The 4,419-nt window shown below is 29.6% G+C and overlaps 1 long non-coding RNA gene across 1 annotated transcript; it reads left to right on the forward strand.

Moving 5' to 3' along the window:
- The first annotated feature begins 2,291 nt into the window (after nt 1-2,291).
- On the forward strand, nt 2,292-3,511 carry LOC140960474 (uncharacterized). Its single transcript, XR_012172171.1, has 3 exons — nt 2,292-2,887; nt 2,992-3,055; nt 3,142-3,511. It is a non-coding gene; the product is annotated as an uncharacterized lncRNA (long non-coding RNA).
- Nucleotides 3,512-4,419: the final 908 nt, after the last annotated feature.

The raw sequence follows: 4,419 nt of genomic DNA on the forward strand, positions 1-4,419 counted from the left end.
AAAGATCGTAGGTTGCAAAAAAAATATACGTCGAAACGAAAAAATTAAACGCATCTTTTACAGAATATCCATGATGCCGACATTGACGGTTGACATAAGAGCTGCTGACGCTCACTACATGAGGTATATACTATCATCTTCTTTTCTTTTATATAGTTTACATATTTCACATTTCACTCTTAGCACAATATGTTGGGTAAAAAAATTTTAGGCAAAATAATTAGGATCTGTTATCAGATGTCGAACAAATATTTTAGTAATAACTCTAAATTTATTCCTAATTTTTCACATCCAGATTCATGTATACACTTGCTTACAAAATTAGAATCATTGATTCATTCTATCCTACTCACCAACACACATCATTAAAAAAAAACTACAGGATATCTATTGGTATACCAACCACATATGTTACAATGTAGTATCAATACTTTTATATTCAATGCTTTCTTAGTTAAAATTCCATGACAACTCTTACATTCAATACCTTCTTTATTAAAATTCCATCACAAATTAAATATACATTAGTATTGTTTTCTTTTTTCCGCTAATACTAACTCGATTGACATTTAAAATAAACAACTAATCTCTTGTTTTTCTAAGACACTACACTCGGTGCGAATATAACGAATAGTATGATGACTAGGACTTATATTTTAAAACAATAAATTATGCCCTTACACTTGTCAACAATTAAAAACCCCTGATTTACTTGTATTGAGTTGGCCAAAAACAATCACATGTGTCATAAACTATCTATGATTCACCCTTCTTCAAATGGTATATATAATAAATTCATCTACCATCTTCTATTTTACGTTTAATTACTTGAACATTTGTATACTTTTCCTTCAATATCTAAACATAATGTTTCTACCCCAAATCCAATGGAAAACAACTCTTTGTATCGATTGCAGTCAATGTTAGTACAACTACCTATTCCAAAAAGAAGTCGAAGAACTAATAAAAAGATTTTATTCGAACCCGGTATGGGCCATCATCTTACGAAGAGCACTTAAAATGGAATCAAAGTTTTTTCTTCTACTAAACTTCGCAGCCGATGCCGAAACATAGCTAGATATCAACGTTATCCAACAAACTCAGTATGTATATTAAACAGATAGTGAATCAGCTATCTCATAGTCTAGAAATCGTTTAACTAAAAAACATTTATAAGCTTGCTAAGAATAATATATTACGTTCTACAAAACCTACGTGTATAAAAATTACCTTTATTTTAATCTTTACACCTACTCGATTTTTTCCCGTTGCAATGCATAAATAACTTTATTTAATGTTATTGACAGACCATATTGTTTTTTTATTAATATAGTTATTGTCGATCATTTCAAGATGTATTTGACTTGACATATTATTGATAAACTAGCTAATGACATATATTTAGCTGGTTTCCAATTTTAGTCAATAAATGTTATATATAACCTTTAAATCATGGATATGCTCAATAAATACCAATAAATGATGTAGCCTATACAAATGTTTTATTGTCTATATTTGGCTACGAGCAATAGTTTGTCTTTATTATTAGAAGAAATCAATTTAATAAATTATAAACATTTCATCTTCACAAATTGTTTAGTTCCAATAACCTAAAATGATATGAATAAATTTTCTGAATATTTATATTTACAAGCAATTAAATTTCTACACTTTGGTACCGGTGAATATACTACCCTTTAACTCACATGATTATGGGATTTGTTTTCTTCAGGTACAACGAAACAAACAGAAATGAGGAATGAATTGCGCTTGTAATAATAGGAGAACATATCTAAGCTTTTTGTGCTTTCTAGGTATGTACTATATGGAAATATTTCATAGGCTATATATTAATTATCATGTTGCTATTATGTCTATATTTTGTTAGTATTTTGATATTTTTTAGGAAAAAAACGACTAATAGCATTTATACGTTTTCTATGTTCTGCTACTTGTTTGTGTTAGTAATCGAAGTCCAAAAGTTGCTTTGACTAAAGAATGATATATTCTACCTTATTTATCTTTTACATTCGATCAATATTGTTATTGTGAAGCTATGTTTAAGGCATATACGATATTTTTGTCTAGCTATTGGATAAGAATAAAAAACACAAAATATTTTATACATGTTGGAGACATCTAATATTTTTAAAATTTTAGTAATGGGCATGTTTTATACATATATACTATTTTCGTTTGTATTTAAATGTTCATTTTTTGAAAAAGCTTAAATAAAACTTTCGGATATTACAACTTGCATACACATTTAACCAAATTAAATAAATATTTAAAGATGTGTACTTTATGAAAAAATAGAATGATTTTTTAGTAGTAAATGGTTAGTTTCATATTGTATCCTCCAGTTTATTTATATGGAATTTGGTGGGGTGTGTTAATGCTAGAAATAATTTGAATTAATTATCGAAATTTTATTTGTTCTAGGTGTGTTGGTTTTTTTTTTTTTTTTTAATGAAAATTAAGGTTTAGATGGTGTTTCTCTGTTTATGTACTTGTTTTCTTTTTTTGGGAGCATTTATTTAATTGTTTTTCAATCCAAGTATTGTGGGTGTTAGCTCTTAGGTATACGAACCGGAAACCAAGCTATTTGCAAGAAACCAACATTCTTGAGAATGCATTGAAAGGCTTTGATGGATTTACATGATGATAGGATGTTTATTCGCTCGTTCATCGATTTTATCCTCTAAAGTTTGACTTGTTTATTTTTTGGTTTGTTTCTTCAGGTACTGCAAATAATGCTGGTGCTATCTTGGCATTGGCCGCAGAGATTTAGTTGTTGTTCCAAAACTAATTCACCCACTACGTACCCCCCGCAATTTCATCTCCAGAGACTTCTCCCGAACGCCATATAGAAGACACGTGGATGCAGGTGCTTCAGTTATCTCATACTTCTTGTTTCTGAATCTCGTCTTTTGTTTGACTAAACAAGCTGTTATATGCCGATAATCATATGGTGTCTGTTTGTGGACGTAGGTACTCAATGCTAACAGACCACCTACACCCACTGGAGGCCGTCCTCAAGTTGCTAATGACCGAGGTTCTCCTGCCTGGATTTAGATTTTGCTTCCAGATTTCTTTCCTATACTTCTTCCAGGCTTGTGTTAATATACCTGGAATTTCCAGTGATTTGTACATAGCGAGATGCTATATGGAGAGTTCCTGGTGGATCTACATTCCTCAGATGAAGGTTTTTTTGTTCTCGTATATATGCACTCTTGAGTGGCTTTCAGAAGAAGAGACTTGATTGATTGAATTCCACAAGTCACCCTTGATTGTGGCGCTGAAAGAGTTATGGTCTCCAAATGACATCCTCTGTACATGATACTCGGATGGGTAGAATCAGTGTTTGTTATTTTCTTCATTGGATTGGTATTTCTTGGTAGTTATATATATTTTTTGTACTCCATGTACGTGTATGATTTTGTATTCTGTATACGTAATCGGTGAAATATATCAGGTCCATATTTTCTTGGTCGTTTATGAATTATAGACGTGTCGGCTTATGTAATTAATTTGTGTTTGTACTCCCTGTAATGTAAAAGTTGTGTGGTGATATCTCGCCATTGGCATTAACTGGGTCTGATTTGATCTACGTGTTTGAGCATCGAACAAGTATAAATCTTGGTATTTATAAGGTGTCCTACCCAGGTGTATAGTATACTATATGAGTATTTATATTTTTTTAAAGTTGCTAATTATGTGTTTATACTTGTGAGTATAATATTTTTTTATGTTCTTTTGTATTCGTATTGAAACAATTATTATTATAAATTGACATTGTGTTTAACAAAGTGAAAAATATGAAAAATACGGAATTTATAAAATTGAAAATGGTTAGAAAAAAGACTGACTTGGTGTTCAAATCGGAGAAGTTAAATAACATTTGGCAAATTGAATATAAAGTATTGCTTTATCTTAAATATTTATATAATGAAATATCTATTTCATAAATAAGTTATTATAAATTCGAAAATAGAGTATCCGTATCTTGGTATTAGTTGTAAGGGTGTTCCTTTTAATGATGTTGACGCCAATAAATTTATAAATGTGGTAATTTAACTTAAATATAAGTTATAATATGAGCTATTAAACAATCGATATGAGCACAAAAAATTTTAGGATAATCAAAAAAATTTGAAAAAGTGTTAATATAGACATGATTTAAATAAAAGAGGTAAATTTTGTGAATTGTTTTCTTTGTGTTAGCAGTTTACTTTGCAATGAATTGAGGTAATATTATTGGATATTTTCATTGATTCTCTTTGCAATTGCTTAAATTAATATATTTGGTGATGCATTATGTACTATAGNATGAAATTAAAACTTTTAACCCTTACATCCATTGTATGCAAACATGTACAATTTTAGTGCATGTAATCTTCACAATGGATTTTGTTTGTA

Source organism: Primulina huaijiensis, chromosome 15, assembly GCF_012295235.1.
Source record: "Primulina huaijiensis isolate GDHJ02 chromosome 15, ASM1229523v2, whole genome shotgun sequence".
Classification (NCBI taxonomy): Eukaryota; Viridiplantae; Streptophyta; class Magnoliopsida; order Lamiales; family Gesneriaceae; genus Primulina; species Primulina huaijiensis.